We start from the raw sequence: 14584 nt of genomic DNA, 5'->3' as shown, positions 1-14584 counted from the left end.
GTTCCTAGGTCTGAAGTGTGTCTCTTTTAGACAGCATATATTCAGGTCTTGTTTTTGTATTCATTCAGCGAACCTGTGTCTTTTGGTTGGTGCATTTAATCCATTCACATTTAAGGTAATTATCAATCTGTATGTTCCTATTACCATTTTCTTAATTGTTTTGGGTTTGTTTTGTAGGTCCTTTTCTACTCTGTGTTTCCCACTTAGAGAATTTCTTTTAGCATTTGTTGTAGAGCTGGTTTGGTGGTGCTGAATTCTCTTAGCTTTTGCTTGTCTGTAAAGTTTTAATTTCTCTGTCAAATCTGAATGAGATCCTTGCCATGTAGAGTGATCTTGGTTGTAGGTTCATCCCTTTCATCACTTAAAATAAATCATGCCACTCCCTTCTGGCTTGTAGAGTTTCTGCTGAGAAATCAGCTGTTAACCTTATGGGAGTTTTATTGTATGTTGTCATTTTTCCCTTGTTGCTTTTAATAATTTTTCTTTGTCTTTAATTTTTGTCAGTTTGATTACCGTATGTCTTGGCATGTTTCTCCTTGGGTTTATCCTGCCTAGGAGTCTCTGTGCTTCTTGGACTTGGGTGGCTATTTCCTTTCCCATATTAGGGAAGTTTTCAACTATAATCTCTTCAAATATTTTCTCAGGTCCTTTCTGTCTCTCTTCTCCTTCTAGGACCCGTATAATGTAAATGTTGGTGTGTTTCATATTGTCCCAGAGGTCTCTTAGTCTGTCTTCATTTCTTCTCATTCTTTTTTCTTTATTCTGTTTCACGGCAGTGATTTGCACCATTCTGTCTTCCAGGTCACTTGTCCGCTTTTCTGCCTCAGTTATTCTGCTATTGATTCCTTCTAGTGCATTTTTCATTTCAGTTATTGTATTATTCATCACTGTTTGTTTGTCCTTTAATTCTTCTAGGTCTTTGTTAAACATTTCTTGTAACTTCTCAATCTTTGCCTCCATTCTTTTCTGAGGTCCTGGATCATCTTCACTATCATTCTTCTGAATTCTTTTGAATAGTGGAGTGAAGTTGCCTTTCTCCACTTCATTTAGTTGTTTTTCTGGGGTTTTATCTTGTTCCTTCATCTGGTACATAGTCCTCTGCCTTTTCATTTTGTCTATCTTTCTGTGACTGTGGTTTTCATTCCACAGGCTGCAGGATTGTAGTTCTTCTTGCTTCTGCTGTCTGCTTTCTGGTAGATGAAGCTATCTAAGAGGCTTGTGCAAACTTTCTGATGGGAGGGACTGGTGGTGTGTAGAGCTGGGCATTGCTCTGTTGGGAAGAGCTTAGTAAAACTTTAATCCACTTGTTTGCTGATGGGTAGGGTTGAGTTCCCTCCCTATCTGTTGTTTAGCTGAATGTGACCCAGCACTGGAGGCTACAGGCTCTTTGCTGGGGCTAATGGCGGACCAGATGACTCATGCCAAGGAGTACTTCCCAGAACTTCTGCTGCCAGTGCCCTTGTCCCCACAATGAGCCACAGCCACCTCCCAACCCTGCCTCTGCAGGAGACCCTCCAGCACTAGCAGGTAGGTCTGGTTCAGTCTCTATGGCATCACTGCTCCTTCCCCTTAGGTCCCGATGTGCACACTATTTTCTGTGTGCCCTCCAAGAGTGGAGTCTCTGTTTTCCCCAGTCCTGTCAAAGTTCTGCAATCAAATCCTGCCAGGCTTCAAAGTCTGATTCTCTGGGAATTCCTCCTCCCATTGCCAGACCCCCAGGTTGGGAAGCCTGATAAGGGGCTCAGAACCTTCAGTCCAGTGGGTGGACTTCCGTGGTATAAGTGTTCTCCAGTTTGTGAGTCGCCCATCCAGCGGTTATGGAATTTGATTTTATTGTGATTGTGCCCCTCCTACCATCTCATTGCGGCTTCTCCTTTGTCTTTGAATGTGAAGTATCTTATTTGGTGAGTTGCAGTGTCTTCCTGTCGTTGATTGTTCAGCAGTTAGTTGTGATTCTGGTGCTCTGTCAAGAGGGAGTGAGCGCACTACTCTTGCAAGAGGGAGTGGGTCCTTCTACTCTGCCATCTTGAACTAATCTCTAAAAATATTTTTTAAGTTCTTTCAACCCTGCTAAAACTTAGAACCATACTTAAAAGATTAAAGGGGGAGAAAAAAACAGCAAAAATAAACTCTTCCTTGATCAAAGACTTTTGATCAGACAAACTTTTTTTTTTAATTAATTAATTTATTTTTGCTATGTTGGGTCATCATTTCTGTGTCAGGGCTTTCTCTAGTTGTGGCAAACGGGGGCCACTCTTCATCATGGTGCAAAGACCTCTCACTATCGCAGCCTCTCTTGTTGCAGAGCACAGTCTCCAGACGCGCAGGCTCAGTAGTTGTGGCTCATGGGCCTAGTTGCTCCATGGCATGTGGGATCCTCCCAGACCAGGACTCGAACCCGTGTCCCCTTCATTAGCAGGCAGATTCTCAACCACTGCGCGACCAGGGAAGCCCCCAGACAAACTTTTTAGAAACACTTTTGTATCAAACCAAAGTCAGGTCTCTGACACAATTACAAGTTCTAAATACAGCTCAGTGAGGAAAAATATATGATTTGTTGGAATCAGTTTATACATAATGGCAGTATATTCATCTAAAAATTTTTTTAAAGTACAGAATGTAGCTACACCTTAGAAAACAGAAAAGGCCTTTCACCTTGTGAAGGTGATCTTATATAAATAAGAAGGTAGTAAAGTTTTCTTAATCTGGATTTTAAAGTTAGAATAGTGTTCTCAGCTTCAGAGACATAGAGTTGGCTTGTCTATGGTGGTCGTGTTTTTATTGAAAGGATGGATGTATTTATTAGAAACCCCACTAATTTTTATTTTTAAGAGATTACACATATGGTGGTATAACAAAGACCCAAAGTAAAGGTGACTCAAATAAGAAGCAAGTTGATTTTTCTCAAAAGTAATGATGGGAGAGTAATTGATCCAAGATAATGGATCAGCATCATGGTGTCATAGACACAGGCCCATGTATTTTGTGGTTCTGCCATCTCTGTGACATAACCCTCACGTACAAGGTCCAAGGTTACTTGTTGCCATACTTGTACTCTTATTAGAAAGATGCAGGAGAAAGGGAAATGATGGTGGAAATCTTCTCTTAGGAATAAGACCTGAAATTTCTACTCATCCATACTTCTCATATTCCTGGGTCAACACTTAATGTGACCACACTTAGTTGCAAGGAAGGCCGAACAATGTAGTCTTCTAGTCAGCTCCTTGTGCCAAGCTACAATTTCTATTCTCTACAGAAAAATGGGGAGACATATATTGTGTAAAACCTAGCAGTTTCTCCCGTAACAATTTTCACATTGTTTTGAAGGTGGTTTTCCTTGATAGTTCAAAGTTTCTGACACTCAGGAGCTGGCCTGTTTTACTAGATAATTAGATGACACCTTGAGGTTTTGCCAACAGCTCAGAACCAAGCCATTGTGGAAATATTTACTGTTCATTTCAGCTGAGGGGAAATGGTGCTGTTTGAGTTGGGAAGGAGGGGCTGTGACTTTGATCCTTTTCTATGATCTATCTCAGGGACAGAGATTCTGAGCCATAGTAACATGTGCATAAACTTTTAAACTCATTTTGGACTCTGTTTTCTTCTGTTATTTTTAAGGAATATAACACATAAAGATGACTTAGAATTATAGAAAAATTTTAAGGGACTTTTCAAATATTTTCTGTTCTTCCCCTCTGGTGTTCATTGATTTTATTGTACCAATTGTTTACATATAAGAATCAAAAATAACAGTTTTAATATAATCAATGAACTAAAGGGAAGTGTAATACATGTGATTGTCAAGAGGCCATGGAAAAATGTTGTAGATTTACCAAGGGTCTCTGATATCCCAGACCAAGAAAGGTAGGCATCCTGACCTGAGAAATGATCTGCTATGTAAATACACAGATATTTTAGTCCATGAAGATCTAATTAATGTCTCTCATGTAATCACTCCCGTTTAAGATCTTAAACTAAAAACCTAACTCTGAAAATTAAAATTCTAATGGACAAAATAAATGAAAAAAAAAAAAAATCCATCAGCCTCAGCATGGTGGACCTGGTGATATGTTGGTATTTTGCTGTGCCTGGCAATACTCCAGGTAAAAATCAAAACATGTGGTCTCACTACTTGTTACAGTAGCTAGAGTGATCTTTTAAAAACTAAAGTCTTATCATGTCACTTTGCTGAAAGCCAATAGATTCCAACTTCCTTCAGTGAAAGCCAGAGTCTTCCTCTTGGCCTTCAAGCATTGCATGCTTTTTTCTCCTTTTCTGACTTAGTCTCTCCTCCTAGCTTCATTAACTCCAGCCATTTGTGCTTCTTGCTATTTCTGGAACACACCAACTATTCCTGAAATTCTGCCTTCAAGCCTTTGCCATTGTTTTTACCTCTGCATGGAATATTCTTCTCCCAGATGTCTTATAGGGCTTGTTCCCTTACTTCATTATGTTTCTGCCCAAAATGTCACCCAGTCAGAGAGACATTCCCTGACTAGTATGTTTAAAATAAAACTTTTCAGTCACTTTTTGCCCGCTTAGGCTGATTTATTTATTTCCTTCTTAGCACTCATGCATTTAATTCATTGTTCATCATTGCCTTTTGTTCCATTAAAGGGTAATCCCCATGAGGGCAGTGACTTTCTATGTTCACATTCACTGCTGATCTTCATAGCTTAGAACAGTATCTAATGATTTGTGGGGCTTCAATACAAATCTGTTGAATAAATGAATAAAATAATGTCATAGAATTTCTAATGGAAAGAAGCAGGAAATTGTTGGACAAAGCCTCCCTTGATATTGAAGGCAACCAGTGGATTGGGTGGGTTTGTGAGAAAAATTCATGACTTTACCCAGTCAACTAGAAATTTCACCTTTAACTTGGTTCTGTGTTATCCCATAGAAGAGTCCACCTATTATTTTTTCACCTGACTTAACAGTGACATGTGGAATCCATTGCATTTGTATTTTTTTCAAGTACAATTTGAAGCTGAACTAAATCTTTTATTTTTATACTGATAAAAGAGAGAGCTTTATATCTAAGACCAGCATCTTTACAGAAAAACAGGACCAGGTAACTGTCAGAGTCATACACAACTAAGGAAGTGCTATGATAAATGGAGTGTCTGATAAGAAGTTGTTAGAACCATAATGCATACCAAGAATTATCCTGTGACAACATCCCACTGATTAAAGACCCATTCTCCTGACTATTTACAACTCAACCTCATTTATTTCTATCTGTAATGCATAACTAAAAGGCTTGACATACAGAAACCCAGTGCTTCAGAGGGTTACATTTTTTTTATAACAATGTATCTCCACTAACAGAGAGCAAAGGAAAATAGAGCTATTGCTGCAGCAATAGAATTCATAGAAATATCAGCTGCGGTTTCCCTAGGGACACACTAGCAGAAAATTGCAAGATATCATTTCAGTAAGGGATAAAAGTAATTCCAGAAGGTATGGAGAAGCCAGACAACCTCTCAATTCATTTATCAAAGTGCCTACAGCTCCCTTTTCAAGTCAGGTGAAACAACAATAAATATTTGCAAAGTAAATTAATCTGTACCCAAAGCATTTTAATAAACAAAAGGTCAAAAGAACACAGTACAGAGCTTTTAGCTCTTGCCAATTCTGTAAGTGAAATTTGATTGCAAAGGAGAAAAAATAACATAAAGGCAATAAAAATACAAAGAGCTATTGTAGAAAAGCTGGCCCTACTCATTTTATATTCATTATTTGAATTCAATTTGAATCATAAAATGGTCACGTAATATAAAGTGTAGCAGGTAATTAGTAACCAAAGTGTAAGACCTAAAGTTTCCATTTTGATTAGTAGTGGAAAGAATTTAAAAAGATTAAAAAATGCTTAGTACCAGAAGAGGTGGATGTATATTTTACTAAATTGCAATGGGGAGTTAGAGGAATTTTCAGTTGGAGAAAGAATTCTTCTAGGAGCAAGCTCAGATAATTTCTTTGTTTCTGTGTTTCATCTGTCCCCAAAGTGAGTAAACACACATTTCCTAAAAGTTCACTGAAACATCTAACAAAAATGTTTATTCTGAAGCAGCATTTGCATACTTTCAATTTATTTTCATTACAAATCAAGAGTTTTCATAATATAGAGTTTGACAACAATCACACTGACAATAACAAAAAAAAAATTACAATAGAACTTGTACTGCCTGAGAAATTTCTCTTGTGGCAGGCCATATTCTACATTTATAAATTTAAGAAACTATGAAACAAATATCTAGAGTCCTATGGATGGTTAAAAACAAATATAGATCCAGGGTAGTGTATATTACTTTATACTGGGCATCCTCATTCTTGCCAGGCAGGCATCTCAAGCCTGCCCACGCATGATGTGTTAAACTGAATTTGCTTATTTTGTACCCTTTGTATTTTTTTTTAACACGATTGACTTCAGTGTTACCAAAATCTTAAAGGAATTTTCAATTCTCTTCTTTACCCTCATCAAATCACTCAAACACTTCTGTTTATGTTTCTAAAACATAAACAAAAACAAAATGTGCTTGCCCCTTTTTATTCGTATCTAATATTATTGTATCAACTTAAGTCCTCATCACTTCTCATCTCAACCATTACAGTAGCCCTCTAGGTACCCCTGCTTCTGCTGCACTCAAATCAATTGTTTCCCCCCGGAGTGGTACATAAAAACACATCTGCCAATGTCAGAGCTTGAGATCGTTCAATTGTTCCCTGTTACGAAGTTGAAGTCTTTTAATATAACATTTAAGTCATTCTATGATTTGGCCCTATGCTCCTTCTCCTTAACCCCTCTTACTACTTCATGCCTCATTCACCAAATTTCTTGTGGCTCCATAAACATACCATGCTGTTTTTTGCCTCCTTGACTTCACTTAAATGTCTACGGGTGTGTGTACACTGTGTGTTTAGTGCATGTCATGTCTGGAGTAATAATAGTGATAGTGATAATAATAATAGTAATCACTTCCATAGTTTTTCTCTAAAACGAGCCCTGTTGTAAGCAATATGCATATATAAATGCACTTAAATCTAACAAAAGATCTATGTACTATTATTATCTCATTTTATATGTAAGGGAACTGAGGCACATTTATCCTAATTAACATACTTAGCTAGTGAACTGGGAGCTGGAATATAAATCTAGAGAGTCTGGTTTCAGATTTTATGCTGTTAAACATTTTCGACTGGTTATTTCTACTCATTATTCTAAAACCAAATGTAGGATCCCCATCCTCCAAAGTACATTCCATTTCCATGAGATAAAATTAAGTACATGTTCTCTCTACTGTAGTCCTTGTATATTGAATTCTGTTTTCACTGAAATTGAAGCAAGCCATTAGACCATAGGCTCTATCAAAAAAGATATCAAATCTGTTTCATCTAAAATCTTCCAAGCACATAATATTGTTGATAAATGTTTGTTAGAACATCCTTTCTGTTTATATAGAACATATTTGCATCAAAGTCTGGAATATATATCTTACTTTTCAGAGTTTCTTGCTTAATACTTCTATTTTTTTTTTTAATCAGGATATATTTGCTTTACAATGTTTTGTTAGTTTCTGCTGTACAGTGAAGTGAATCAGCTATGTGTATACACATATATCCCTTCCCTCTTGGACCTCCTTCACCCCCATCCCACCCATCTAAGGGCCAGATGTTTTTTCCTGTGTAAAATGAGAATAAAAACGATGCCTACCTCACAACACTTTGTTGAAAATAATTAGATAATATGTATGTTTACCACAAGATAAGCACTACATTAATAGATTGGCTCTGCTTATTTTACCCTGTTCTAAGCAATTTTGGGTCATAGATATCAATTCTGAGTTTAAATCATTTAATTATGAGAATATTCCAATATTGATTTTACTGTATTCAACATATTTTTTCACTTAATTTGTTGTTAAAAGAAGAATTTGTAAATTCTTCTTCACTTTGAAAAAGTCACTCTAACAAAACAATACTTTTAAATCAGGAATATTGGTAATGTAGGCTTGTCATTTTTTGATGAGCCCCAGGAAAACTACTGGAGTATTTTGTTTATTTAATCATGGTTGATACCCTAAAGTCCTTAGTAAGAAAAAGGCAAAGACTTTCCTGAGAATGAGGACATATCTTTTTTTTTTAAAAAAAGGCAGAAATATTTGCCAGTGTTATTTTTTCAGATAAGTCAGGTCAGCTCACTCAGCTTCACTCCTATAGACAGCTGCTCAGGGATTTTCTCTTTTAAGTGTTTATGCCTTTCCTATATACATCACAGAAGCTTTTATTGATGGAAGAGTGTTGAAAATGACTTGTATTAACATACGTAAAGAATCTCATCTTTACAAATATGTGCACACCTGCACACCCACACTCACACACAAGCCCTAACACTATGAGAATAGTTTTATCTATCAGATGAAGACCTGATTTGGACCAGTATTCTTGCTTTGGCTTTCCTCACATCCAGCAATAACATGTCTGTTAAGGGATCTAATCATTTTGCCTCGAGTCTGTCACCATGTTCATGGTAGAAGGACTCAATATCAGACTCCTTTTTTTGTATTGAAAGCAATTTCCTAGTAAGATCACATATTTACATGTATTTCAGCCTTGCTACTATCCCAAATCCCCATTTCTACATTCTTTTGTTTCCTGAGATCAGTGAACCCATAATTATTTTGACCATCACAGTTTGGTATATATTTTGCTTGTCTGAAAGAATTGCTCCCTGCTGTCCCAGTATTTGTCCTGTTCTGTTATTCCTTTTACTTCAGACTTTTCTAGACCTCTACTAAGCAGACCTTGAAACTTAGGTTATGACACTCATATGATATCATATTATAGCCTCTTTCTCTCTCTCTCTCCCTCTCTCTCTCCCACCACACACACACATATACACATACATAATGACAATGTAATATAACAAACATTTAATTTTTGTTTCATATTATGTTTTCAGATGTTGATACTCGCAAAATGAGAAGAACACATAGAATTACATGGAATTATGTTTGGACTTTTACTTATTTTTTAACAGCAAATATATTATCCTCATTTATCTTGATATTCACTCATTCACCCAAGGCCTATACCTCTTGTACCATGTGCTTTCCTAAAAATTTCTGACATGGCAATCCCTTTACATTTTATGTTCTGATACTAGGGAAAAAAATGACTATTCACCCCAAAGTTAACTCTGTAAAATTATCAAACTCAACCATAGTATAGATCATCATAGGAAACAACTCAGAAGCATGCTTTTTATTATGTAAAAAATAGATTTTTTAAAAAATACATTTACTAGTTTAAATATATTATATATATACTCAGATATATGTATATATAATTTTTCTAGTAGGAGACTGGCAAAACCATGATTAAAAGCATGATTGTGTTTGGAGTGGAAAATTAAGCTATAAGTTAGAAACAAACTCAAGGAAAAACCCTTCCTAATACAAAAGATTTCCCCAGTGATCTCTATCTCTTAATTCTGCACATAGGAAATAAGATCAATTCGTTGATTTTAAATCAGACTACCAACTACCCAGATGGATTACATAACAGCAAAATAAGACATATATACCTCAAGAAAGTACATTCTGAAAGTACAGACTGCAGGTAATTAAAATTAGTAATGCTGCATTGTTAAAAACTTTTCCAAAAGAGTGTATGTTACCTTAGGAAGAACACTTTTTTTGAAGACACAAACTTTAGTTACCTAAAGTTTACTATTTAGTAAAGAAAAACAGCCCCAGGAAAAATTTTGAATACTGATTTACTATCTGCTTACAGAAGGAAAAGGGATCACTCAGGAAACTTTTTTTTTTTTAATGTAAGGAATTGGCTCAAGTGGTTATGGAGGCTGAGAAACTGAGATGTCCCAAGATATGGAGTTTTCAAGGTGAAGACCCAGAAGAACAGATGGCTTTTCCAGTCTAAGTCTAGAGCAGATGCCAATGGTGTAAGTTCCAATATGAGTCTGAGTCCAAGGGCAGGAGAAGACAAATGCCCCACATTGGTCTAAGTTTTCAAACTCCAGTTTAGCCATAAACTTGTTCTTCAAGTCGTATATATTAGAAGACCTGGCACACATCAAGCCAAACCGCTGAGAAGCTGAGGTGTGCAGCAGATTATTTATTTCCAGGGCAACAAATGAGAAGGGAGAACAATTCTCCGAATCTCCACCTCGAGGGTGAGAACCTTCGGAGGTTTGCAGGATAAAGAATAAAGAAGCAGGGCGTTCTGAGGTATGGGGAGCTTGGGGAGGGTGGGGAAAGGTGATTGGAAAAAGGTGCAGTAATCTTCGCAGGCATAATTAAGCTACAGGAGTTCAATAAAACTAAAAGCTGGTTCTCTGACAAGATAAACAAAATTGATAAACCATGAGCCAGATTCATCAAGAAAAAAAGGGAGAAGACTCAAATCAATAGAATTAGAAATGAAAAAGGAGAAGTAACAACTGACACTGCAGAAATACAAAGGATCATGAGAGATCACTACAAGCAACTATATGCCAATAAAATGGACAACCTGGAAGAAATGCACAAATTCTTAGAAATGCACAACCTTCCGAGACTGAACCAGGAAGAAATAGAAAATATGAACAGACTAATCACAAGCACTGAAATTGAAACTGTGATTAAACATCTTCCAACAACAAAAAGCACAGGCCCAGATGGCTTCGCAGGCAAATTCTATCAAACATTTAGAAAAGAGCTCATACCAATCCTTCTCACACTCTTGCAAAATATAGCAGAAGAAGAAACACTCCCAAACTCATTCTACGAGGCCACCATCACCCTGATATGAAAACCAGACAAAGATGTCAAAAAGAAAGAAAACTACAGGCCAATACCACTGATGAACATGGATGCAAAAATCCTCAACAAAATACTAGCAAACAGAATCCCACAGCACATTAAAAGGATCATACACTATGATCAAGTGGGGTTTATCCCAGGAATGCAAGGATTCTTCAATATACGCAAATCAAACAACGTGATACATCATATTATCAAATTGAAGGAGAAAAACCATATGATCAACTCAATAGATGCAGAGAAAGCTTCCGAAAAATTCAACACCCATTTATGATAAAAACCTTCCAGAAAGTAGGCATAGAGGGAACTTTCTTCAACATAATAAAGGCTATATATGACAAACCCACAGCCAATATCATCCTCAATGGTGAAAAACTGAAAGCATTTCCACTAAGATCAGGAAAAATACAAGATTGCCCACTCTAACCACTATGATTCAACATAGTTTTTGAAGTTTTAGCCACAGCGATCAGAGAAGAAAAAGAAATAAAAGGAATCCAAATCAGAAAAGAAGAAATAAAGCTGTCACTATTTGCAGATGACATGATACTATACATAGAGAATTCTAAAGATGCTACCAGAAAACTACTAGAACTAATCAATGAATTTGGTAAAGTAGCAGGATACAAAATTAATGCACAGAAATCTCTAGCATTCCTATACACTAATGATGAAAAATCTGAAAATGAAATTAAGAAAACACTCCCATTTACCATTGCAACAAAAAGAATAAAATATCTACCAATAAACCTATCTAAGGAGAAAAAAGACCTGTATGCAGAAAATTATAAGACATTGATGGAAGAAATGAAAGATGATACGAATAGGTGGAGAGATATACCATGTTCTTGGATTGGAAGAATCAACATTGTGAAAATGACTCTACTACCCAAAGCAATCTACATATTCAACACAATCCCTATCAAACTACCACTGGCATTTTTCACAGAACTAGAACAAAAAATTTCACAATTTGTATGGAAACACAAAAGACCCCGAATACCAAAGCAATCTTGAGAAAGAAAAATGGAGCTGGAGGAATCAGGCTCCCTGACTTCAGACTATACTATAAAGCTACAGTAATCAAGACAGTATGGTACTGGCAGAAAAACAGAAATAGAGATCAGTGGAACAGCATACAAAGCCCAGAGATAAACCCACACACATATGGTCACCTTATCTTTGATAAAGGAGGCAAGAATATGCCATGGAGAAAAGACAGCCGCTTCAATAAGTGGTGCTGGGATAACTGGGCAGCTACCTGTAAAAGAGTGAAATTAGAACGCTCCTTAACACCGTACACAAAAATAAACTCAAAATGTATTAAAGACTTAAATGTAAGGCCAGACACCATCAAACTCTTAGAGGAAAACATAGGCAGTACATTCTATGACAGAAATCACAGCAAGATCCTTTTTGACCCACCTCCTAGAGAAATGGGAATAAAAATAAACAAATGGGACCTAATGAAACTTAAAAGCTTCTGCAGAGCAAAGGAGACCATAAACAAGACGAAAAGACCACCCTCAGAATGGGAGAAAATATTTGCAAATGAAGCAACTGACAAAGGATTAATTTCCAAAATTTACAAGCAGCTCATGCAGCTCAATAACAAAAAAAAAAAAAACACAAACAACCCAATCCAAAAATGGGCAGAAGACCTAAATAGACATTTCTCCAAAGAAGATATACAGATTGCCAACAAACACATGAAAGAATGCTCAACATAATTAATCATTAGAGAAATGCAAATCAAAACTACAATGAGATATCATCTCCCACCAGTCAGAATGGCCATCATCAAAAAATCTAGAAACAATAAATGCTGGAGAGGGTGTGGAGAAAAGGGAACCGTCTTGCACTGTTAGTGGGAATGTAAATTGATACAGCCACTATGGAGAACAGTATGGAGGCTCCTTAAAAAACTAAAAATGGAACTACCATATGACCCAGCAATCCAACTACTGGGCATATTCCCTGAGAAAACCATAATTCTAAAAGAGTCAGGTACCACAATGTTCATTGCAGCTCTATTTATAATAGCCAGGACGTGGAAGCAGCCTAAGTGTCCATCAACAGATGAATGGATAAAGAAGATGTGGCACATATATATAATGGAATATTACTCAGCCATAAAAAGAAACGAAATTGAGTTATTTGTAATTATTTGTACAAATTGAGTTATTTGTAGTGAAGCTGTGAGAAAGTGAGAGAGTGGCATGGACATATATACAGTACCAAACGTAAAATAGATAGCTAGTGGGAAACAGCCGCATAGCACAGGGAGATCAGCTCAGTGCTATGTGACCACCTAGAGGGGTGAGATAGGGAGGGTTTGAGGGAAGGATATGCAAGAGGGAAGAGATATGGGGACATATGTATATGTATAACTGATTCACTTTGTTACAAAGCAGAAACTGACACGCCATTTTAAAGCAACTATAATAAAGATGTTAAAAAATAATAATAAGCTGCAGGCTTCTGCACATTTAAAAATGGAGGTGATTAGCATGATATAGGGTGGAATTTTGGGCCTTCTTGCTCAACCTAGCTATTTGCAGCACCACATTAAATATCAGTGTTTGCTGAAGAAGGAACACTTATGTCCCCATGCCTCCTGTGGGCCACTTTTCAGCCTCAAGAAGCAACTCCTGTGACATGCCAAACATCATACAGATAAAAGAGATTGTATCTGTGAATACTGTGCTCGGGCCTTCAAGAGTTCCCACAATCTGGCAGTGCACCGGATGATTCACACTGGTGAGGAGCCATTACAATGCGAGATCTGTGGATTTACTTGTCGGCAAAAGGCATCCCTTAATTGGCACATGAAGAATCATGATGCAGAGTCCTTCTACCAGTTTTCTTGCAATATCTGTGGCAAAAAAAAAAATGAGAAGGACAGCATAGTGGCTCACAAAACAAAAACCCACCCTGAGGTGCTGATTGCTGAAGCTCTGGCTGCCAATGCAGGCACCCTCATCACCAGCACAGATATCTTGGACACTAATCCAGAGTCCCTGACACAACCTGCAGATGGTCAGGGTCTTCCTCTTCTTCCTGAGCCCTTGGGAAACTCCACCTCTGGAGAGCGCCTCCTGCTAGAAGCTAGCTGAAGGGCTGTCAATGTCATACTGTAGTGGAAAGGAACCGGTGAGCCTGATGGATGATGGGAAGATCTTTGTGCGAAGTGGCAGCAGTGGAGGTGCTGAAGGACTGGTCATGAACTCGGATATACTCGCTGCTACCACAGAGGTTCTGAATGAAGATTCAGACTCTACTGGACCTTAGTGGAAGGGAAGACTTTGGGCACTGGGACAGCTAAGACTTTGTATTTAAAAGACAAAAAGGACCGAAAAAAAAAAAACAATAGAGCATTTAAAATCTAGTAAAATTAAAAAAATTAGAGAATTTTCAAAAATTCCCTAATATACCATTTTAAAGAGAAATAATTATTTTTCTTTCAGCATAATTGTTTGTGATGACTATTTCAGGAACTTTGAAATATAAAATAAGAAAAACAATTTTAGCATGAAACAGTAATTAGGTGGAAAGGTTTTATACTTTTTATGGAAAATTTATCTATTATTTATAAATTTCACTTTAGAAATATTATGCATTTATTAAATTTATGTTTTGTGCCAAACACTGCATGAGTTGTTTTATTTCAGTTGTTTTACTTAATATTCCTTGCAAAGAAACTAAATTGTATGATTTGTTTTTCACAGATAACTATAAGGTATTAAATTTTCACCAGGAAT

At 36.8% G+C, this 14584-nt stretch overlaps 1 pseudogene; it reads left to right on the top strand.

Annotated features, from left to right (window-relative positions):
• The first annotated feature begins 13364 nt into the window (after nucleotides 1–13364).
• On the top strand, nucleotides 13365–14170 carry LOC137223177 (E3 ubiquitin-protein ligase ZFP91 pseudogene; annotated as a pseudogene).
• The last annotated feature ends 414 nt before the right edge of the window (nucleotides 14171–14584 follow it).

The sequence above is a fragment of the Pseudorca crassidens genome, chromosome 4 (genome assembly GCF_039906515.1).
Source record: "Pseudorca crassidens isolate mPseCra1 chromosome 4, mPseCra1.hap1, whole genome shotgun sequence".
Lineage (NCBI taxonomy): Eukaryota > Metazoa > Chordata > Mammalia > Artiodactyla > Delphinidae > Pseudorca > Pseudorca crassidens.
This window is presented reverse-complemented; position numbering and strand designations above follow the sequence as displayed.